The sequence below is a fragment of the Podarcis vaucheri genome, assembly GCF_965113315.1.
Source record: "Podarcis vaucheri genome assembly, chromosome: 4".
NCBI classification, from domain to species: domain Eukaryota; kingdom Metazoa; phylum Chordata; class Lepidosauria; order Squamata; family Lacertidae; genus Podarcis; species Podarcis vaucheri.
Window position 1 is genome coordinate 34,424,448 of NC_138762.1, and position 25,325 is coordinate 34,449,772.

Here is a 25,325-nt window from a genome sequence, read left to right on the forward strand (position 1 = left end):
AAACTAGCTGCTTTGTAGGCACATCCAAAGACTGTTTTCTGTTAACTCTTCACTCTGCTGAATATCTGATAGATTTCTGTAAACTATATGACTAGACTACCAGATCAAGCAGCCTTTTGTTCAGTGTAGTTATCCTCTCTATTTGGGTGGATTCTCTTGATTAGTGTATTGCAAAAAATAATAATTGTGTAGTGGTGGTTCCATATCCAGATCAAAAATTATTTCTTGTTTGTTGGTGTTTGTTTTAGCAATGCTGGGGAACTCCTCCCCCCCTTTCTTTTTTTTACAGTGGCTGGCCTTGTGGGGTGAAGTAGGGTGCTTGAAACGGAACTACAGTTCAAAGGGAGCCATGCAATAATGAACACGCAATATCAGCATACATGTACCAACATTATAAACTGGAAGAAAGCTGTTGAAAAACAGATTGGTTTTTCTTTCCAAGAAAGCTCATAATTGCCAGTCTTCTTTGAATTTATAGCCCACCTTTTTATCCAAGGAGGTGAATGTGATGTACATGGTTCTTTCTCCGCCTCCCCATTTAATCCCCACAACAACCATATGTCCACTAACAACCCACATCCAGATCATGGGAAAGATTCTCCTGAAACAGAAGGAAACGTGTAAACCCACACATGCAAATACAGTGGTACCTCGGGTTAAGTACTTAATTCGTTCCGGAGGTCCGTTCTTAACCTGAAACTGTTCTTAACCTGAAGCACCACTTTAGCTAATGGGGCCTCCCACTGCTGTCGTGCCGCCGGAGCACGATTTCTGTTCTCATCCTGAAGCAAAGTTCTTAACCTGAAGCACTATTTCTGGGTTAGCGGAGTCTGTAACCTGAAGCGTATGTAACCCAAGGTACCACTGTAATGTGTGGGTGCCCCTTTGTTAGTCTGGAGAGTCAGCAAATTAGTACCCAGGATGTTCCAATGAGGTACCTGACTTCCCCCGTATTCCCTCTAATTTTGGGCTGGAGGGTGATGGTTGCTTGCTTTCTTTGCTGTGTCAGATGGAAATATTTAGAGTGTTCACTTGTAATATTTAAACTGCTAGTCTAGAGGAACAGTAACAAATATTTAAAAAGTGATTCGCCAGACTTCTTCCATATTCTGTTATTCTGTCAATATAAATCTTCAGTATCCAGAGATACACATTCAGATCTCCCGCCTCGCTCACACCCACAAATACACACACCAGCCAGCAAAGAGAAATGCGGGTGCAGTTGCAACAAGCGTTATGAATGAAGTCATAGCTCAGGGCTACGATAATAAATTCCATCCTGGAGAAGGAAAGAGGAAGCTGCCAGAGCATCAAGTGAGTGGAAAATAAATGAAACAGTAGCAGTTTGGTCACAGGATATTTTACACCTTTATATTCTTGAAGTGCTGTTTTCATATGGGGGAGACAGGGAACCTAACCTGAAATTATGTTGCATATATCATTTCATTTGACGGCATTATATCTTTCTGGTTTATAAATAAGTAGGAGTTTGCAACACTGGTGCAATATTGTAGGCATGAGTATAGGGATTGTTTGTTACATTTGCACCCCACTCTTCCTCCAGCTCAGAGGGGGGCTTTAGCCTCACAACAACTTTTTCAGTCTCCCTTTTTGTGTCCTCTCCAAGATCTCCTATTTCCTAAAATTTCAGAAATCAGATACAAACAGGTCCCTTTGTAAATCAATAAAATATGTTTCACAAAGAAACATCCCTCATTTATTTTCCTTTTGTTGGGTCTATTTGCTTACTAATTTGCAAAAATTTAGTGAATTGTTACAAATCAGGCTCTCAGTCAGTAGTGCGAATTAGCAAGATTGTGTTGTCCATCCAGATTTTGTGAAGAATATTATACTAATGGGAATAACATGATCTGAAGCACATTTATGATTTGTGCCAGAAGCAAGGGTCACAACAGATAATCCAAAGGATTATTCTGTGATATGATGTTATTATTCTCGTCACTGTTTTCTCAAATTGTATACTCAAATAATAGGTCATGACCCTTTTTATGGATCCTCCACTGAGCCATATTCTATTGCCAATATATGAATAAGTTCCCAAATAAAGTAAATGGGGTAACAGAATTGAGTGACATGTGGTAGGCATGTTAGTAAAGTAAACTGCATGCCACACACCTGCTTTTTTGGCTGTGCCATGCCACAAGTTAGCATTTTGGATGAGCAATTTCCGTTCTGTTGTTTTCTTTCAACACATGGTGTTCAAAACAGTTAATAGAAAACTGTGTCCATTTGCTTATCCCAGAAGTGTATAGTTTCTGCTGATTCTGCCAGATTAACACACACACACATACATGCAGGGGGCATTTTAGTTGAAACTTAGAACTATAACTTCTCCTTTAAAATCAAAATGTAATGTCTGAAAGAAAATAACTATGATTCCATTTAACTTATAATCACATGGCACAAGTTCCCATCTTTTGGAAACAGTAGGGTGTTTTTTTAAAAAAAAAGAAATGTTATTAGTTTATATAGAGATGTCTCTAATAAAAAATAGCATAATATTCACCTTTTTAAAATAGACCTTTACAATTGCTAAACACTTGGACAAACATGTATTTCAATTTTTCACCAGGCTGCACTTTTTCATTATTCTATTTCAATCAAGGGTTTATTTATATTCTTGACCAGTGGTATGTTTTGCTGTCACTGTCTTTGGCAATCCACAAACAGCTCATTGGCAGACCAACTCTGCATTACAAAGATATCTGCAAATGTGACATGAAGGCTGGTAACATTAACCCCACCATATGGGAATGCCTTGCAGTTTCTGTAGACAGTATACACAGGAGTGAGCAGAGGCAAATGGAGCACAGAGGGAAGAAATAACCATGGTGCACCCTTAGCAGCAATACCAGACACCTTCATCAGGTTTCAGGACCGAACCACTGACCATGGCATCCTTCTAGATGCCTGTGTGGGGTGGATATAGAAGGGACTGTATTGCAGTGGTTCTGCTCCTACCAGCATAGCTGAGTACCGAGAGTAGCACTGGGGAATTGCTCTTTGACTCCCTGGGACCTGCGTTATGGTGTTCCACAGGGCACTTTTCTCTCTCTAATGCTATTAAAGATCTATATGAAGCCACTGGGAGCAGTCATTAGTGTTTTGGATACCTTAAGGACTGCCTGAGTTCTTCTACCCAAGCATGATCACTCAGATGATCTAGAGGAGCACTATTAGTCGTCCCCCATGTTACAGGGGATAAAACTGCATATGTACCAAATCTGTAATTGTGTGCACAATTATGAAGGAGTAAGCTTCACTGAATAACATGGGAGTTACTTCTGAGTAAACAAGTGCTTCCTCTGCATTAAATAGATTTTCCCTGCCATAAGTGTTGTAGAAACCTTGTGCCTAAATTATTGTACTCCAACAGCGTGGCGGCAGCAGGAGGCCCCATTAGCTAAAGTGGTGCTTCAGGTTAAGAACAGTTTCAGGTTATTATTATTATTATTATTATTATTATTATTATTATCAGCCAGCCAAACATTACTGCTTTTCATACCAGTATTAAAAGTGTTCCTCAACATTGCTCTCTATCACATTGGTCCAGCATGACCACAAAGATCAAGCATCAGGTCAATGGTACACTGAATTCTAATTATACAGTGGTACCTCGGGTTAAGAGCCTAATTCATTCTGGAGGTCCCTTCTTAACCTGAAATTGTTCTTAACCTGAGGTACCACTTTAGTTAATGGGGCCTCCCACTGCTGCCGCCCCGCCACCACACAATGAACGTGAAGCAACGTTCTTCACCCGAGGTACTATTTCTGGGTTAGCAGAGTCTGTAACCTGAAGCATCTGTAACCCGAGGTACCACTGTATTGTGAAAATTGCATCATCCATTGGATTGGACTCACTGACTAGTAATGACAGACCTGTGAGGCCTCCCCATGGATCCAAGGAAGTTCTCAGATGCTTTGATTCCAACTAATAAATCCCCTATCATTCTATGCCATATACTTTAAGATTGCATGAGTTGCTTTGCTTTCTAGGTAAGAAAACACAATAGCGTTTAAAGCAGGTTCCAGGTGCAGTTATACTTTGATAGCATAGCATGCATTTGTGACCATTAAAGCAAATGATATTTGTGTCTTCAGTATGTTGCTAGTACAATTATTTATCCAGATGAAATTAAAGACCCATACAGGTTCAAATCTAATCATACAGCTAGAAGTATACTGACTGAATGGGTCAGTTTTCGTTTAATTGTGCCCTTATTGAATGTATTGTTGATTTACTGCATAGGTTTTGCGTTGGATACTTAGTCGTGCTTAGAGCTGAGTTAGGCATGATTAACAAGTCACATTGATTTCAGTAGGTCAACTCTAGGCATAACGAAGTCTGGATGTAGACCTTTGTTTTTATGTACAAGGCTATTTTTGTCATGTCATCACAATGGTGAGATTTTTTCCTGCTACTATTTTTTTGGTATGTTAGAACCAAACATTTGAACAACCTATTTCATATATAGACAACTCCCGATTTGTGCAGGGGTTGCATCCAGGTCATCTCACACAACAGCGGAGCTTGCATAAGCCTGCCTTCCAGGGAGCCATGATGTTCGCATGCATGGTCATGGATCAATTGAACGCGTGTAAATCAGTCATTGTCTGTATTTCTGTGATTTCCCAAGTTTCAAAGCAGGCAGATGAAAAGCCTGTCTAAACAAAATTGCAGAAGACCTGTAGAGAGGGAAGTAATGGCACCTCCTATTGGAAGAGAATTCCACAATTTAGGGCCATAGAGAAGGCTCTCTAATGTGTCTCTAATAGTCTTGCTTCATCCATAGCTGGCAGGCAAAGAAGAACCTCTCCACCAGATTTAAGAGGGTGGCACAATGGTATGGAAAGAAATGGCCCTAAAGGCAGACAGGTCCCAGGCCAGGTTTCGCCTCTCTGTTTGCAAGATGTTGCCAAATACATCACTGGTGTAATTGTATTAACAATGAATTATTTTGGTCATTTGTTTTTGAATATGCAACACCCCCCCCCTTTCTGTGAGTACTTACATTACAATTTCAAGCCCCCACTGTAATTTCTCTCTGAGATGAGCTGTGGTGTGAAGTGTTCAGCTAAAGGACTGTTTTGCTTTGTTGCAGCACCTGCTTTTCTTCATGAATATCCACTCCCCTTTTCAGATTGCCTATTGAAAGATACCGAATTAAGTATTGTTTTAAAGAATGCCTTTCATATATATATATATATATATATATATATATATATATATATATATGGATTTGGTGTCTTCGGGTGTCTTCCCGTGTAAGAGTCGGGGTGTCTGTGCGACGTTTCGACGAGGTCTCACTCGTCATCTTCATTTGAAGATGACGAGTGAGACCTCGTCGAAACGTCGCACAGACACCCCGACTCTTACACGGGAAGACACCCGAAGACACCAAATGAAGATGACGAGTGAGACCTCGTCGAAACGTCGCACAGACACCCCGACTCTTACACGGGAAGACACCCGAAGACACCAAAACCTGCATTCCTGTACCCGTGAAAATCTACGAAAGCATATATATATATATATATATATATATATATATATATATATATGGGGGGGGGGAGAATGATGGTGTCCAACAGTCTAAATTGGTAATGACAAACCATGCAAAATAAATTATTTACTCCATTCTTCCTTCTGTTTTTAAGACTGTGTTCTCGATACTGTGCTATAGCATACAGTAGTAAAGTTTAATCAGCAGGAGGTGACAAAAGCTAGCACATCTACTAACTGAATAAGGAAAAGAAAAACAAGAAAAACAGTCCCAGTTTTGCTGCATGGGAAATTTATGTACCTAGAAAATCAAAAATCAACGTACAACTACATGTTAATCTGCAGTTAGGATACTTAGTCCAAGTTTTGGCAAAGAAAGACAGGAGGTATAGCTGGTTTTGACCTTTTCTACATTCATATCCCATGTTTCCTCCAACATCCTCACAGCAGTGTAGATGGGTTTTTCAAGACACCTTCCCATCCATGTACCGGCTAAGCACAAATCTGCTCAGTTTCAGAGATGGAATTACTTTAGCTACCTTTGGACTATTTCCTGAGGCTTGTGAGCTAGAAACTATTCATTTAATATATTATTATAATTATATAAGGTATATGTGTGGCATCGTTCATACAAATATAACTCAGGAAGATTCACAATAAGATATTACAATAACGCAGAATTGTTTAAGGCGATCTCATAGGTAAACTGATCCCAAGTCATTAAGGGCTTTATATACTGATAGTAACTTGAAACTTGAACCTGGCCCAGTAGCACATTAGCAGCCAGTGCAGATCTCTGAGCACAGGTTTTATATGCTGACAAGTTCTCATACCTGTCAGCAATTCTGCTGCAGCATTTTGCACCATCTGCAGCTTCTGGATCAAATATGAGGTAAGCACATTGGTTAGTAATCCAGTCTTGAAGTAACCAAAACATGAACTAGTCCAGCAAGGTTTTCCCGGTGTGGCAAGGTTTTTGTAGCCACTTAGGCAACCTGAGCCTCCAATGAGAGAGCTGAATCCAGAAGCCCCTCAAAAGTGTGAACCTGTTTCTTCAGGGCGATTGCAAACCCATTGAGGGTAGGCAGCTGACTAATTTCCCAGCACAGGAACTACTCACCCACAGTGCCTTCATCTTGACAAGATACAAGCTCAGTTTGTCCCCCCGCCCCCATCCATTTCACTAAATGTATGTTGAAGATGCACAATATAAATTATGTAAATAAATAAACCGATTGTGAAGTATGGCATGCTTCAAAGGCATCTCCAAGATGCACTGTACTTTTAGTTTTAACGTATGTGCTGCAGCAACCATACTCAAAATCCTCAGAAGCTGTATGATAATGCATATGTGGCAGACACTGTTGGCACAAACACACACTCGAAGGCTATGAACTAGGAGAAGACGCCAATAAAGAAATCAGGGTTTTTGCAGTCACCTGGGGAATGAGCTCATTAAACACTGATGACAAATGAGTCAGACTGGGGTTGGGGGGAGATGAGATCCACACATCACTATTGCTATTGTGGCAGGCATATTGATTTTTCTGGACTCAACGATGCTACATACTTGTGGGTGTGGATGTGTGAGGGAGCTTGCTTTCATTCAGGATCCACTATAAAGTTTCTGCACAGCTATTGGTCACGACACCTTCAGCATCATTTTCCATTTTTTCACATTCTAGCTGAGAGACCAATTAGCACCATTTTTGATCTAACACAATTTTACGGGGATTTTGTCTGCATCCGTGTTAGTCTGTCCAGGGATTGTTCATGAGAATGAACATTGATGAGGCCCAAACCATTTATTAAGATATTACTGAATTTGTATCCCACTCTTGGTGAAAATCTAAGGTGATATAGTGCTGGATCTACGCTAGCAGTCCTTTATAATGATGGCTGGTAGTAGTGGAACACAAATAGTGTAAGTAAGCAGACAGTTTTCGAGAAGATATCAGCCAAGCTCTCATGAGTTCATAGTTACAAGCAATATGAGAGAACCACCATTCATACCTATCCTACAAAAGGATGACTGGTCTACATTGGGTTAGGACAGGGGTCAGCAAATATTTTCAGCAGGGGGCCAGTCCACTTTCCCTCAGACCTTGTGGGGGGGCTGGACTATATTTTGGAAGAAAAGAAGAACGAATTCCTATGCCCCACAAATAACCCAAAGATGCATTTTAAATAAAGGACACAATCTACTCATGTAAAAACACCAGGCAGGACCCACAAATAACCCAGAGATGCATTTTAAATAAAAGGACACACTCTGCTCATGTAAAAGCACGCTGATTCCCGGACCGTCCGTGGGCTGGAGTTAGAAGGCAATTGGGCCGGATCCGGGCCCCGGGCCTTAGTTTGCCTACCCATGGGTTAGGACAAAGAAGGCAAACAGTAAAGTAAAAAAGTAAAGGTACCCCTGCCCGTACGGGCCAGTCGTGACCGACTCTGGGGTTGCGTTCTCATCTCACTTAAGAGGCCGGGAGCCAGCGCTGTCCGGAGACACTTCCGGGTCACATGGCCAGCGTGACGAAGCTGCTCTGGCGGGCCAGCACCAGCGCAGCACACGGAAACGCCGTTACCTTCCTGCTATAAAGCGGTACCTATTTTTCTACTTGCACTTAGGGGTGCTTTCGAACTGCTAGGGCAGGAGCTGGGACCGAACGACGGGAGCTCACCCCGCCGCGGGGATTCGAACCGCCAACCATATGATCAGCAAGTCCTAGGCTCTGTGGTTTTACCCACAGCGCCACCCATGTCCCCAAAAACAGTAAAGTATGGCGACATAAATCCTAATTCTTGCAGTATGCCACAGAAGTGCTTGCTTTAGCACTTGTCTAATACTTAAGAGGATAGTGTGGGTCACACCTAACTCGAGAGATGTTAGCTGTTTCTGTCATTCATGCAAGCACATTGACACAGTGGACCTCAACGGTGCTGAAATATGTGGTTCACAATCCTCTACACTTGCGGTAGTCATCATATAACATAAGTTAACTATATGTTAAGTTTATAAAAACCAAGGCCACTTCATGACATGCTGGACATGTTTCTCAGATGTCTTTCAAATTTACAAATGACTGGTTTGCTGCTGCAGCCTGGATTGAAGTTGTTTACAGCTTCGTGCTAAGTAGAAAGTTCAAATCAATTGTTGTCCATTAGAGTTAGGTATAACTGATGGAATATTCCCAGAGGAGCACTGTAAATGTATCAAGACGTCTTCCCCCATTATAGAAATGGGAAGGTATGGTGAATTACTTACCTTCTCTTTTACACTTAATGTCTCTGAAGTGCTGCTGGGCAGAAAAAGCTTATGTCGTCTCACTGGGATTTACGAGAGGTCAGTATGGTAGTGTGGGCTGTGGAAATCCAGAAAAGCTCCAAGTCTACATCTCTTTCAGCCTTGTTCAGAGTTAGGGCAAAGTGCAGAAGATGGAAAATCACTGCTTAACAACTGGCAGTGGATTCAAAATTCAAATAAAATATAACCAGCCCTAACCCAAGCACTCTATTTAAAGAGGTTCTTATAACAATAACTTGTCTCAGAAATCTGAACATTGAAAAATGTATATACACAGTGATATTCAAATTTGAATACAAAAGTATAGCCACTCATAGTAAACATGCTAACACATCAGATACACTTAGAGTAACATTCTTTCATCAAATCCTATTTTTATTTGACTTGTACAAACATGCAGAGTAATAATTTCTTCCCCAAGTGACCGTTGTTTTCATCACAGCATTTCTATGCATTTTAATTTTTTTAAAACAAATAATGTATTTTACTTCATAATTTTTGGTTGGATTCACTATTATAAACATTATTATGTACATTTTTTTCCCTTGGTGACTTTGCAATCTACTAAGGAAAGACTGTAAAATGGGCAAAAAACAGAGAGCTGTGGTTTCCTTTATGTAGAGCTTTCTTTCTCTTCATCCTTGATTTATATCCAGCACGGCCAACCCTTAAAATATTGTTAAACTACAGCTGCTATCACTTCTGACCATTGCTCATGCCAGCTGGGGCACAAGCAAATAAACATTCATAGATTTTTGCAAACAAAAGAGAAGCTCCTTATAACAGGAGAAAGAATGGTGGGCAGAGTTAAAGTGAGTGATGTGTAGGGAAGTTCACTGAGAATTAAAAAGGCTGGTGATCAGGACAGCTGGTGAAACCTCCCAGGGACTGCTTGTTGGCTTCACATTGGCATCTGGTTGAACACTGAGAGAACAGGATGATGAACTAGATGTGCCTTTGGTCTGATCCTGCAAGACTCCTCTTTTGTTCTTAAAGGGGGAGTCGGGTATGTTGGGTCAATTTATGAAACAGAGACATTTTTCCTCTTCACTGAATGACTGCATGTTCTTAGTTGTTCTGATCCACGGTTGTAGGTTCAAATGCTTGATGAGTTCTGCTATGGGTAGATGCCAGGCAAATATATGCCTCAACCCATGTTTTACTATCTCTTACAGCACAATCCGAACCATGTCTACTCAAAAGTAAGTTCTGTTGAATTCAGTGGTGCTTATTTGCAGAAGAGTGGTGTTAGGATTGCAGCCTTACTCTTTTTATTGAAAATCTAGGCTACCTTATACAGCCTCCCACCTTTGGGCCTAGCTGTAAGGTTTCTAATACAGTGGTACCTCGGGTTAAGTACTTAATTCGTTCTGGAGGTCCGTTCTTAACCTGAAACTGTTATTAACCTGAAGCACCACTTTAGCTAATGGGGCCTCCTGCTGCTGCTGCGCCGCCGGAGCACAATTTTTGTGCAAAGTTCTTAACCTGAAGCACTATTTCTGGGTTAGCGGAGTCTGTAACCTGAAGCGTATGTAACCTGAAGCGTATGTAACCCGAGGTACTACTGTACATAGCTTTTTATCACACGAAGAGGGGATCCATCCCCACTCTGAATAGTTATAGTTAACTCAGCATATCAGAAGATTTCTGAGGTAAAATGGAAGGAGGAAATATGGAAGATTAATGTCATCCATCTTTGTGGAGCAAAATTAATGTGGTCCCTGCAGGCGAAAAATGATACTTCCTCTATCAAATGGTGACATTTTAGTTGGATGTACAGATCACCCATCTCCATCAGAAAACAGAAGACAATATATAATATGCAGAGAATTACAGACAGTCTGGACTACTAGGCTATCAAAATTAGTATTACGCCTTAGGTGGAGATGCCAAAATAACCAAACTAGTTTGAAAATACTGTGGTCAGATTTCCTCAAGATTCACTATGGTCAAAAACCCTATCTTCAGAAGAATGGCTATGGACTGAGCTCCAGGTACTGAAGTAGAGAAGCTGTAACAATAAGGCAGGTATCTTATTCAGTGGGGTGACTTTCCTTACTATGTAATATTGGACAATGCCATATGTATAGAAACTTGACAAAATGTCAAAAAATGGAAATAGTTATTAAATTGCACATTGGAAAACAATGAACCTAGAATTGTGGGGGGTTTTTTAATTACAACAAGGAAATTTGGGATGGGATACAAATCTTAATTGCTTATCAATTTAATAAACTATGATTATGGCACAGGTCAGATGTTATTTGGCAGAATTTTAATAAAATTTTATGGATACCCCAATTAAAGTCTCTGCCATGTAGAGAGAAAAGCTATCTTAAAAAACATCCTAGACATGCCGCCAGATTTCTTGCAGATTCATTCAGAAGTAAATGCCACTGAGTTCAGTGGACTTTAGGCCTCAATCCTATACATTCTTCCACCAAACGCAATGCATTTTTCTTAGGACAGTGCAGTTAATGTGTTAATTAGATTTCATGACACATTCAAAGCCAACTTGAGTTCAGAATGTTCTCCCTTAGTGTTGATATTTGATAACAGACTTACAGGTTTATTTTGGTAGCTTTGTTAAATGGAAAGTTGCAGATATGATGGGATGTTAACATTTATCCTATGTTTACATCTTTTACCGTTTACAAACATGATAGGACTAAAAAGGAAAAGATTTATATTCTGTGTACAGAACATACAGATTTACTCACTAGTATGTGTATGTAAGGGTTAAACCACAGAGCCTAGGACTTGCCAATCAGAAGCTCACCGGTTCCAATCCCCACGATGGGGTGAGCTTGTGTTGCTCAGTCCCTGCTCCTGCCAACTTAGCAGTTCGAAAGCATGTCAAAGTGCAAGTAGATAAATAGATACCGCTCTGGCAGGAAGGTAAACGGCGTTTCCGTGCGCTGCTGTGGTTCACCAGAAGCGGCTTTGTCATGCTGGCCACATGACCCGGAAGCTGTACGCCAGCTCCCTCAGCCAATAAAGCAAGATGAGCGCCGCAACTCCAGAGTCGGCCATGACTGGACCTAATGGTCAGGGGTCCCTTTCCCTTTATGCGTATGTAAACATTATATGCATGCTAGATAAAGTCATGTTCCTTTAAATATAATAATATGCTCTATCTAAGTATATGCATTCTATTCTAGCAAGATGTAAATAGGAATAAGTATCTGGTATGTTTGTTTCATGTGTATGCTGCCTCATAACACAGAGTTCTCTGGGCTGCTAAAAGATTACCAATGAAAACAGTTGAAATGCAAGTAAAACATCAAGACATTAAAAGAGAATGGAAGTACTACAGTATGTAAATAGAACAAAGCAGAATTCATCACATGCCCCAAATTAAGAAAAGACCACAAATGTCTTCACAAAGATGACACAAGAAAGTCCCTAGGAAGGCTATTCCATAACCAGGATGTGACTTTTGTGGGTGGCTGCCTACCTCAGTTTATTCAGTGGAGGAACCTTGAGCAGGGTCTCCAAAGAGGATATTGGGAGTAGGTGCTTTTGGGTGCTTATGTATACTTGAATAGACACATGCCATACACTGAACATAAATTTTCATGTATCTGTATCAACATTACAGAAATGTAGATGAGTGTGATCTTTATCACATCTGTCCAGTTATGCCAATAAAGCACAGACATATTTCCGAAAGAGAAGAAAGGCTTAGAAACCAACTGGTGTATTGTGGCATCAGCTTCTCTGGGTTAAACAGCCAATGAAAGTTTTGGGAAATTGCAGCTGACATTTTGAAGGCTATGAGTGAGTGTGACTGCAGAGAAATGCCCAAGAGATTGTTGTTGAAGAGTTCCCATGTGTGTGCCTAAACATATTGTATTCATGCTACAGTTTGTCAATTTCCTCCTCTCAGTAGTGCAGCCATGAACATACCCTGAGCACTGTAAATGGTAGAGCTTTTGCAATACTAAACTTTTCTATCCAGATTCACATTCACTGTTCAAAATATGGCAACCCTATGTCAGCACTGGCAGCTGATAGCTACTGGTAGTGGGATGTGCATGTAGGACCTCTGAATTTTGGAGGTGGTGGTGTTTCTGTGTTTTTGTTTCTCATCAGCTCAGCCCTCTGTGTGTTTTCCTTTGGATTGAACATTATATGTACTAGGTAGTCAATCACTTTGTTGGAAGATGGGAATAGACCCAGTCTAGTACTACTATCTGCTTAAACAAGTGTTATTACTGAGGGGAGGAAATAAAAGTGCATGCCTTTACCTACCAGAGCAGATTTGGAAAAGGGCTTTTTTTCTCCAAGTGAAATTTCTCAGTGAAAATTGTTGAGTTGGAAGGGACCTTGAGGATCATCTAGTCCAGCCTTTCTCAACCTTGGGTCCCCAGATGTTGTTGAACTACAACTCCCATCATCCCTAGCTAGAAAGGCCAGAGCTCAGGGATGATGGGAGTTGTAGTCCAACAACATCTGGTGACCCAAGGTTGAGAAACACTGATCTGGTCTAACCCCCTGCAATGCAGGAATATACAGCTGTCCCATACAGGGATCGAACCTGCAACCTTGGTATTATCAGTGCCATCCTCTAAGCGACTGAGCTATCTCCCACCCTTCATCCAAAGATCTCAGGGTGGCTCACAAGAATCAGGGATGGACGGAGCTGTAGCCCTGGAGGGCATCTTGTTAGCTTCTGCCTTCGGAAATGAATGTATACGTCATTCAGGCCTTTAGAGGTTAAAAACAGCACTTGGTATTATGTTACTGTTGGTTTTGGATTACTTCAAAAATCCTATTTTCATTTTCAATATATCTTTAACTCAAAATCAACTTACCATCCAATTGAGTTCACGCAGATGATGCTCTTACCCCAGAGTACTCTGCTGGGTGATAAAGTCAGTTTGATGCATTGCTGGAATACAACTGTGAAATAGCTCTATCAGCATGTTTCAAGCAGCTGTGGTCCCTCCAACTGCAAGCAGCAAGTCTCATTGAAAACATGAGATAAGAAGGACAGTTTCACTGTCTTATGGAAGGTAGAAAAGCCCTGTTGCACTGCCAGAGGGAGGGAAAGCCTGTGTGGTTATGGGCCAAGACTGAAGCATTGCTATAAATGAACTATTGTGAGCATCAGGACAAATTGCTCTGGTTTGCCTCGGATAGATATACTGTACGTGCAGTTTATCAGGCAACACTGTCTCTGTATGCAAAATATCTTTCCCATGAGACCTTGCAAAAAGAAAAGAAAAAATCAAGTCTTTCTAAGTGCAGTAATTGTGAGCTACTGAGCTATGTAAACTAAAACTTCCCATAAATTCACCAATAAACTAAAGACTGTGCCTCTATTGTCTGCCTTTTAGCAGATTGTTATACACCACAATTCCCTAAGAGGTCTATGCAGTATAGGCCCTGCTTTATAGCTTCACAGAGATAGATAGTAGTGTTCACAATTAGCACTTCATGTATGCTAATCAGCCTGCTTAACACTGTCCAGTTCTAGAACAATGAATCAATGTTCACAAACAGAATGGTACGGAACAAGTGATGAGAGTGCCTTTAAGGATCAGAGCAGATAGCAGCCAGGAAGCATCAGGTCTGCTGAAGTGATAGTCTCCTAAAATCTAACAATAATATATTGATAGTGCCCTGCACCCCACCCCAGTCCTATCTGTTATTTGACAGTCTGAATCTGGATCCCTCTATAAGATTTAGTCCATAAAATGCATAACACATTGCAGGTGTAATGTAATAAAAAATCTTCGGATGAAGAACACATTATTGCATTTATGTCTTTCCTTTCCGGCAAGTGGCTCATGGCAACCTACTGGTTCTTCCCTTCCTGATTTTATCATCGCAATAATCCTGTAAGGTATGTTAGGCATAGATAGATGGGAATTTGAACCTGTCTACCTAGTCCTAGTCAAACACTCCAGTCACTATACCAAACTGGTGCTTGAGGAACAGCAGGAAGGTTAATCAGGTGGAAAGAAGTCTAGTTGTAAATCCCAGTAAGGAGTAGATAACACACTTCCCATACTCATTTTAGAAGAGATGTCCTTTTTGTGTTTTCAGATTTTTTTGGGCACCAGTTTTGTCTTGCTGGTCTGGCAGCTGAAAAGAGGAAATGAAGTGGATGGGGGGAGTCTCTGGGCTAACCATGATCAGCAGTCACACTGTAAATGTCTATCCAATCAAGGAGGGCACAACAACTGCAGAGGTCTCACTTTGCTCTGCAAATTGTGGCGTCTCGGTGCTTACAGGCAGCGTGCTTTCTGTCAATCAGTCTGTGACAGATAACACTTGGCTCCACAAGTACTTAATTCCCTCCATGCTCAGTGTGAACTGAACAGAGTAGAAAATCAGTGTCAAGTAAAGGTGAGAAAGCGGGACGGAGAATTTATCCTAATAAATGAAAAGCTAGATGTAAACATAAACACTCTGGCCAAATGCTTAGAAGTTGCAGTGATGTGGTGTGACATGGAAGAGCCTGTGATTGACTTAAAGACTGACATAAATAAAATGACATGATAAAAAAATTACAGTGAGAGGATATTCTTGTAAGGAAAACAAATCTGACCCTGGAAAACCAGAATGGAATTAAGTTTTGAAACAATATAAGAATGAACAAGAGAAATAATATGCCTATGCTGACTACTGATAAAGCATCCTGGTGGAGTAGAATTGGAGAAAGGAAAAAGACTTGACTTGGTGCAGTTTTGCAAGCAAAGGAAAGGCAGGCTTGGTGCCATGATGTGTTCCCTGTCCATAAACACATCCCAAAGGTAGATCCAACCATGTGTGCAACTGCAAAGATGTGACAGGAGGTAGGGTTAGTACAGAGGCGGACTTAGGACAGTGCGACTGGTTCACTTGCACTGGGCGCCAAGCTGAGAGGGTGCCACAGGGGGCACTCCAATAATGATAAAGAACGGAAGGCGAGAGGCGGGGTGTGTATGTCTGAATTTGGCATCCCACAGGGTGCTGCTGAAATTCTAAAGCCAAAAGTCTGCCTCTGGTTTGTAGGTAAACTTCAGAAGACGAACAGCAACAGTGGGGAATGGCAGGGAATCTGTTGAAGGTTCTTGCTGTTCTAGGAAACCTTTACACCAGAAGAAAATTACTTAGCCTCTGTTAATCAAGGAGAGAGCTCAGGCAATGGTATAGCCAAGCATTTTTCAGGGGGAAGAACAATTTATTTAACAGTCTAGAATTGTATTGGCATAAATTGGCACTACTGCATGTGCCACATAATGCCTGTTCCGCTTATGTTTTAACGTATGGTTTTGAATTTTTCTTGGTTTTATTATTTTATCTTTTTGTAAACCACCTTGAGGAGTGTTTTTTTTTTTTTTTTTGTACAATCAAGCGGTGTATATGTTTTATTAAATAAATAAATGAGGTTTTTAATGAGAAACTGGCAAGGGCAGGAGGTAAGTAAGCATGGTGGTTTGCATCTGTCTAGAAATAATCCGCAGAAGCTCCTTGGAAAGAAATCACTATATGCATGTACATCTGCATAAGAAAGTGGAAGCTGTGAACATGGTTGCATATGTCACTTGCTACGGATTTATGTGCAAAAATAAATAAAAACTAAGCTTGAGCAGTTTTGGTTGGAGCCTACAACATGTAGACATGCTTCTATATTTACCTATACCTTCTTGCCTACTCTTAAGAGCCTTATCCTATGAGCTGCTACAGTAACAATAATTCATAGAATCAGGTAGTAGTTCCTCATAGAGACATATTCTTTCCTATTAGGATTATTTATTAGATTTCTTACCCACCCTTCACCATAAGGTCCCAGGATGGCTTATAACCTTGCCAATATGCAATATTATGACTGGTTAAAATGGTTCACAATTTGCTAGTACCAGTGCTTGTACACAAGCAACCATTGGGGCCACTGTGTCAAAACTCTTCCTCACCCTTCCTGGCACAACTGTGCTGGCGTAAACTCCTCTGATGAGGGCAGGCACAGCTAGGAGTCCTCATCCAAAGCATGTCTGAGTGTTGTGCATTTTATATACTGAGAGGTTCTCCAGGTTTTCATTTCAAAGCATGCACCCACCACATTGCAGTATTCGCAGGATAGTTCTGCAAGTTCCAGTGCAAATGCAGTAAGTCTTCATGTAATGATGTGGGTTTGGAGAGAGCGCTACTGCAAGATGGGTGGCTTTGTTGGGCGGTACAAGAGAGTACTAAACCTAGTTCTCCTTTTTTGAAAAAGGTTGGCTCTGATCACAAGAAATTCAGTGTGTAGCCCGCAAAGAGCAGATTTGTATGGGAGTTGTAGCTGACTAGTCTCAAGGCAACATCTAAAAAAGTCCATTGTCAGCTTTCCTTCAGTACAAAGGCCAGCTAAATTATCAAGACAAACTCTGAAGACTGCAGGCTTGAAACTGGGCCTTCAGATTAATCTGTTTTGGCTCCTGTGCAAATTCCCTCTTTGAAAAACGGAGCATTAGTACTTGGGTCACAACATGGCATGAACAGCGATAGGTGGGTTGGGACTTGTCCCTTGAAATCAATGATGTTATATGGAGACTGTTCAGTAGGTGCTAGGCGAAAGTACATTTTATACACCTTTGCCAAATCAGATTGGCCTTAAGGCTGGTAAAAGAATAGCAGTTTCACAACAATGAATTGCTGGGGAAATGTGCTACCTTTTGAAAATGTGATATCTTTAGAAGTATTTCCTTAAGAGAAGGCATTTAGGTCTGGCACACAAAATGAAGAATCATTGTGCTATAAACTAGAAAGGCCGTAAGTGGTTTGCCTTGGTTTTAAAATGACAAAACAGCAGAGCATTATGACCTTTCCTTACTTAGCATGGTTACATCAGTACAAACTATTTTTCTTAAGTTAATCCATAGGATCAGGCATTCTGTGTGGTTTCTTTGCATTGGTCGTCACTGTTTTATGTTGTGACTCAAATGTTAGTGTTTTTCTTATGAAAGAGTGAGTCAGGAGTTGAATCCAACAGCAAAGTTTTCATGCTGAGGGTCTTCAGAGTTTGCCTTGCTTTTTTGGCTGAATTCTGTTAAGATAAAACTTATTTGCACTCTGCCTTAAGACTAATAGTATAGCAGAAAAGTTAACTTCCTACATGCAGTGGCGGAGGAAGCCGCTCAGGTCCCTGGGGCAGTGCGCCTGGGGGGGTGCGAGCTGCCCACAGGGGTGGGGCACACCATGGGGCCTCCAGAGTCTGCCTGCCTCCTCCCACTCAGCCGCCCTACAGTTGGAGGGGAGGCAGAGGGCGGACCATTCGGGCAGCGCAGAACCTGCATGCGCACAAGCTACTGTGTCTCTCCCAGGAGAGACGTGTGGCTCGGGCACGCTGCACGCCCCGTGGTGAGTGCCGCCCAGCATTTTGCCACCCCCCATCAGTGGTGACACCTGGGGCAGTCCACACCCACCGCACCCCCCTTCCTCTGCCCCTGCCTACATGACCTTCCAGGTAAAACTTCTGTAATTATGAAACTACACTCCTCATTCTGCCAAAATATTTTGGATATTCTGCCATTCCTCATTCTGCCAAGATATATAGGTCTGGCACTAAACAAGATACACTTCTATACAGATTTGAAATATATTCATGTATCATACTGAATATATATATCTCACTCATAATATAATCAGCTAAATGTCCATGATCCCATTTACCTACCTGTGTGTTTTCCCCTCTCCCAACCTATTCTCTTCCCTTTAGAGACCCTGCAAAGATTCTCTCCGCGTATAGAAGTGTACCCAGAGTGATACCCAATTGCATGACTATAATAAGTTACATCTTCCGTTTTTGCCCAAGTGATTTGCGGTGGTTCCGTTCCTACTTGGATGGATGTTTCCAGAAGGTGATTCTTCGGGAGTGTTCTTCAACCCCGGGGAGCCTTCAGTGTGGGCTTCCTCAGGGTTCCATTTTGCTCCCTATGCTGTTTAACAGCTACATGAAACTGCTGAGTGAAGTTATCCAGCGTTTTCAATAATATGCTGATGACACACAGCTCTACCTCTTTAGTGTGGCATGGACATGCTGGACCATTGTCTCGCCTTGATAATGGACTGAATGAGAGCCAACAAACTGAAGTTCAATACAGATAAGATGGAGGCACTGTTAGTGGGCAGTTCCCTAGACTGGATGCCTGCTCTTGATGGTGTTACACTCATTCTGAAGAAGTGGGTATGCAGTTTTGGGGTACTTCTAGATCCTTTGCTGTCATTTGAGACTCAGGTGGCCTCAGTGGTGTGTGGTGGCTTTCATCAACTTCGGCTGGTGGCCCATCTGTGGCCCTATAGCCTTACTTCTGTTGTCTATGCTCTGGTAACCTCTAGGTTAGATTACTGCAGCATGTTATACGATGGACTGAATCTGAAGATGGTTGGGAAACTGCAGCTGGTGCAGAATTCAGTGGCCAGGTTGCTTACTGGGGCAAGGCAGCTTGAGCATATAACACCAATCCTGGCCTGACTGCACTGGCTGCCAATTAGTTTCCAGACCCAATTCAAAGTGCTGGTTTTGACCTATAAAGTTTTACATGGTTCAGAACTGCAATACCTCAAGGACCCCCCTCTCCCCAAATGAACCATCCCAGACCCTGTAATCAACATCTGCTCTCCTTTTCTGCCTCCTCCACGAGAGGTCTGAAGAGTGGTATCATGAGAATGAGCCTTTTTATTAGTAGTATTATGTTGTGATCCTCCCTGTGATCTTTGGATGAAGGGCAATATACAGATTAAATAAATAAATAAAGTTTTATGTACTACTAGCAGGAAGTGCCCCAAACTGCCCAGGATTTTTTTAAGAAACCAAACAATATTGTGATTGTATAATTGTATGAGTTTGGGCCTGTCATACCATTCCATAAAAAATAGGTGAATTCAAACCAAAGTCACATTTCGGTTCAGCATCTTGAATCAAAATGGTGCCTGGCATCCAAATGTCAACAAAAACTGACCCCAACACAGGAACCCTTGTGCCAGGCTTGGTGATGAGATCTCAAAAGGCAGCTGGATCTATGCCAAAAAGCAGGCTAAGTCACACCAAAGTGATGTTTCAGTTCACGGTCTTGATTCAATGTCCAAATATTGACAGACACCCCTCCCCCCACCACCTTGAGAACTCTTGTGCTGAGTTTGGCAACAATAGCTCAAGTAGCATCCCAACCTATAGATAAAAAAAAAACATACAGACAAATCACTTTTTTAAAAAAAATATGGTAGATGTAAGTGGACCTTTGCTATAGCAGGCTCCTTAGTTCAGAGCTCTTCCTGCAATTATTAATCATTGTTGATAACAGTAGAATGAAGATATTTTTTTAAGGGCAAAACCAAGTATTTTGCATGGGATTCTGTATGGGATTCTCACTGTTGTAGCACTGTTGATGGAAGAAGCTTACATTAGCAAACGAAATTCTTTATGAGCAAATACTAAAGCACAGGAACTTTGTCCCATACTAGATCCATAGTCCCACACTCTGAATTAATTTGCCCTTTAAAAATACAAATGTCTGCTGAAACATAAGACAGTTGAAAGCCTTTCTATATTTACCAGAAGTTATGTAAATTTCAACATAGATCAAAATTTGACTATAAATTTGGCTATATATAATTTCCTTAGAAATAATTGGCTTGCTGGACTAGATAATGCACACTTAACAATGGTTCATCCACTGAAACAAAATCATACATTTATCTGCTTCTAGTCCTGCACAGAAGATCTGGAACTTGACAGAAAGGGAAGCAGCAGTGCAAGGGATGATCTGTGTGTGAATTGACCGACTCCAAAGTACTATTCTGGGAGGTGAGAAGGAGGTGAAATTGTTCTCTAGTCGGGCAGAAAATACCTTTGGACCATGAAAAGCACTCTAGGTGGGGAAAAGTGCATGAAAAGTGTGTCAAAATGAGAGTTATGAACAGAGTCAATACAAAACCATGGGTAAAATCTGTTCAATTTAATGGAACATTAATTTGACATTCTGGACTGGATATTTCATAGGGCTTTTATTGAGAAGTGCAACTCAGGAGTGGGCCAGACCAATTTAGACATTTTAGTGATATTTTTAAAGAAACGCCAATAAACTCCCACCCCGCTACCATTCTTTCTGCATTAAAATGCTAGTTTCAGATTTAGACTTTGCATGCATGTGATACAAGTTGTCATTTATTTATGAAATTTTTAGCTTGTTCTTCATTAAAATAATTCCAGAGTTGGGTACAATATAATAAAATAATAAAACCAAAAGTATATAAAAACCAATATGGTACAGCAGTAGTAACAAGCAGCGAAGGCAAGCTTGTCCATCTCCACCAATGAATAGTTAGCCAAAGACCTTGGCAAATAAATACAGTGGTGCCCCGCAAGACGAATGCCTCGCAAGACGGAAAACCCGCTAGACGAAAGGGTTTTCCGTTTTTGAGCTGCTTCGCAAGACGATTTTCCCTATGGGCTTGCTTTGAAAGACGAAAGCGTCTTGCGAGTGTTCCGATTTTTTCCGCCCCCCCCCTTTTTCTAAGCCACTAATAGCCTTTTAGCCGCTAATCCGCTAAGCCTTTAATAGCCGCTAAGCCTTTAATAGCCGCTAAATCGCTAATAGCGCTAAGCCGCTAATAGGGTTGCTTCGCAAGACGAAAAAACCGCTAGACGAAGAGACTCGCGGAACAGATTAATTTCGTCTTGCGAGGCACCACTGTATACTTTTAACTGACACTGGAAACCATCATAGTCGGCACCAGTCAAACCTGGGAGGGCATTCTGTTATTCGAGTGAATTATTGACCATGCCTTCTCATGTGTTATTGTACAGTGGATGTTCAGCAGATGCTGTATAGTTAAGGGGGCATCTCTGCCTGATTATAACATATGGGCAGATCTTGAGACGTGTAGGACTTTATATGCCCAAACATCCACTTTTGCTCAGTAGCAAATAGTGCTGCTCCTTCAGAATGGGTATAATATGTTATTGGCAAGTTGTCCAAGTTAACAGCCTACCCACCATGTTCTGCACTGACTGTAGCTTCCAAACCAAGCTGAAAGACAGCACCATGAAGAGCACATTGCAGTAATCCAGTCGTGAAGTTACCAGTGCGTGGATCATTTTGGCCAAGAACAGCCATAGGTGATGTACTGGCCAAAGTTGGTTAAGGTTACTTTGCCTCTGTCAACAATAATGGATCTAGAAGTACTTCCAAGCTATGTGACTGTTCCTAAAGGGGGAGTGCAGCCCAATCTAGAACAGTTTTCCACCCATCCACAGTGAGCTATGGGCAGCTGGGTTCTACAATAAGCTCGTAACCTGGTGGGGGTTCCATTCCGGTGTATTGTCAGTGGCGGACAGGATTGCCAAATTCATTTTTCCTGGATCCTGTCCCTTTGTGATTTCTTTTTTGCCACACCCGTTAAGCTTAATGCGCACAAGTAAAATGCACATAGATTGCAGGGTTACTGTGGTTGTTGTAGTCCTCTGGATCCAATGTCAGTTTCTTGAGGAGCGGGCAAACAACTACCTCCCTAAGAACACCAGACACCCACCTCTCCCACAAGGATACATTAACCACACATTGGACTTGCCAATTCTATCTGGCTTGCTCAGTAATTCATGTGAGTGATAATTAGGGAGTTGCACCTTCCAGCGCAGCCTCAAGGGCAGACTCACATGGAGTGCATTGCTGTAAAAACTAGTAATGGCTACTAGTCCCAATGGTTATATTCTACTCCACTTGTGGAGTCAGCATGTTTCTGAATACTGGGAATCACAGGTGGGGAGAGCACTAAGGTTTTCTGCTTATGGGCTTCTGTTCTGGTTAGCCACCTGTGGGAACAATGTTGGAATAGATAGGCTCTTCTTGTGTGCTTCTGAGTGCCATTAGGTATTCCTCTTTTTTGTGCAGAACACAAGATTTCAGCTGTCTAGTTAAGTGATTTGTTTTATTTACATTTTGTTTCTTCGTTTGCTTTGCTTCTAGTACTAGGACTCACCAAAGGGCACAGGACTCCTATATGCCTAGATTTGTGTTTATTATTGTTGTTATTCGCCTGTTTCCACATTTTCCCCCTCAAGCTTACAAGTTGATTTGTAAGCTTGAAACTTGCTTCTTGGGAAAACTCAACCGGAAACTTCAGGAAAGGGCAACCTCTGGAATTTTTTACTATTGGACTTCCTCCTGCTGGACCGAGGGGATTCTTATCGGTTCTGAACTGGCATCTAATAAGTTGAGGAAGACAACCAACAGATAAGACGAAGGGACCCAGCTGTTTTCATCTAGCCATGGAGAGAGATGTACAGTATTGCCCCAGGCCAAGCAGGAAAAACATTTTTTAACTAATTGGTTGCATTTGGCTTTTATTTTTAGATGTAGTGTTGTGGTAACAATAATATCAGCATTTGGTATTTTTCAAAGTATGTTGCAAATCCTGTTAAATTGTCTTTGTTTAAATCCCTTTCTGTTCTCATTGAAAGGATTGCCTTTCTGACAAGAGTAGCGGCACTTTAGAACACTCTCATATCATTTTGTAGTATTAAATGAAAATATATATGGATAAAAATGAAAAATAGAAATTGGGTTGACTGATAATTTTACTTCTTTATGTTCATTTCTTTGTAGTAGAATATCAATCTGCCTTAAAGTTTCATACCCAGAACAGAAAGATCTCTGCTATTGATTACCAACAGGACAAGCTTTTTCCTTTGACAGGATACCTGTGTTTCTGCCCCATTCTACTATAGTCTCAACCCTTTGCCATTTCTGCTTTTCTAAACTGCACTTTGAAAAATATTTGACTGAGTGGCTGCTCTAAAGATTTCTCATATCTGAAAGGGAATATTATATATCAGTTAGCCAGGAAGTTAGAGGATTTGGTATTTATGAAGGCACTTATGCTTCCATAAATAATTTCATTAATTGAAAATGCAATGCCGCTTCCTGTTTTCCAAGGGATGTCTGGAATTCTAGTGGTATTTCATGTAAGGTTGTTGAAGAAGTTTGCATACTTTGTGTTGAAATGGGGAGAATGTACAGTCATGACTAGTCTATAAGATTGATTTGTAACCAACAAAGGAAATGTCTACTTATGAGACACAAATCAATGTAACCAGGCTGTGAAAGTGCAGACAGAGATGTGAGAAAATTATTTGATCATTAGTCTTTCTTGGAAAAGAAAGGGGACCAAATTCTTACCTTATTTGCATGGATACTTTTCTACTAAAATCAATCGGGCATATGCCTACATATCCAAGAAGAGAATTTAGCTCTGATTCTAGGAGATTTCAAAATAATGTATATTAGAAAATGGCTGCACTGACTTCAGTTTTGTGCAGTCTACTTTTACTTTTTCTGGACTCACCAAGAGTTATTCACATGTTTTAAGTGTACAAAGCAAGAGAGCGTTGCCAAGTTTTCTTAAAAATTAAGACATAGGTAATCTGTGTTACGTTGTCCTTAGTATGTACTCTTGCTTAACAATATGAGAAATACTTTGCCATCTCAGAGCAAGGTACAGGTCCTATGGAACCATGACACTAGGTGGTCAGATGGAAATTGGCCATTGGTCAGTCATTTGAACTAAATGAAAAGTTCAGCATTTTCTGGGGGAAAGTTCAGTAAACTGTGTGTGAGGCATTGTTTGATCTCAGATATGAGTTACTCATAACTGTTGGTGCCATAGTGTGTCTGTTCTCTAAATATAGAATTCTGTCATTTTATGAAGAGCTCACTGTATGTGAAAATATCTATTTTTCACATTTGGTATTAAAATGACATGTGTGAATGTTGTTACTGTGGGGTAAAATGCAGAGAATAATTTAATGTACATTCCTAGCCAATGTAGGTTTTATATTTGCTTGGTTCAAATTTAAATCAATTTAATCCTCAAGTGTGTAAAAGTCCTTACATTTCTTTCTAATCTGATCTGGAAATATTATTTGATGCCTAAAGGCTTATCTTCACATGTGACTATATCAATTCTATTCATTTCATATGTTTCTTTTTGTGTTTGCTTTGCTTTTCTGTGCATTCCTGTAGCTAGGTATGTCAACATAGGTGCATTTGTTCAAAAATTCTTCAATTTGTTCCACTACCTTTCCTTTAAGAAAAGTATTGTTATTGCAATGGCTCATCGGAAAAAGCAAAATATACAATTCCTTTAAACTACTTCCAAAATATAAGTATAGTTCCCAACACTTAATTTTTGTTGTGTATTTCTCACATTGCTTGTTTTTAACTAATCTGGTAAATTAGTTAGGAGGGAGGTGGACATACGTTGCTTAATTATTTAATATTTATGTGCACTGATTTGGTTCGGGTTGTGGCAAGTTTACTCTTCTTCTATACCAGTCCATGGATCAGTTTAGGCACATATTAATAGGTTAATAAGGCTGGCACAAACAAGGCCTCCTTATTTCACCTAGATTTTTAAACAAATAATAGCAGTTTCTTGAAGCAATTGGGCTCACATCCAGCTCAGTTAAAATTACTGCTGAATATATATTATATACCAATCATACTGTTTTCATTATATTTTCTT

The 25,325-nt window shown here is 40.8% G+C and overlaps 1 protein-coding gene and 1 long non-coding RNA gene across 16 annotated transcripts in view; one reads left to right on the forward strand and one right to left on the reverse strand.

Annotated features, from left to right (window-relative positions):
• The window catches only part of ZBTB20 (zinc finger and BTB domain containing 20), a 511,117-nt gene that overhangs the window by 414,116 nt on the left and 71,676 nt on the right, over nt 1-25,325 (forward strand). For 2 of the 14 annotated variants that reach the window (XM_082221558.1, XM_082221559.1), the window contains exon 9: nt 20,510-20,607. The exons of the other annotated variants lie outside the window; for them this stretch is intronic. The gene's annotated coding sequence lies outside the window, so the exon portion shown is untranslated. The remainder of the gene's footprint in view (nt 1-20,509; nt 20,608-25,325) is intronic. 14 annotated transcript variants of the gene reach the window in all.
• The window catches only part of LOC309531865, a 134,981-nt gene that overhangs the window by 1,897 nt on the left and 107,759 nt on the right, over nt 1-25,325 (reverse strand). The window contains exon 3 of one of the 2 annotated variants that reach the window (XR_014219493.1): nt 5,034-5,167. This is a non-coding gene — a long non-coding RNA (uncharacterized lncRNA). Of the gene's footprint in view, nt 1-4,409; nt 5,168-25,325 lie in introns of those variants that run through there. The other variant, XR_014219494.1, reaches the window with a different exon arrangement.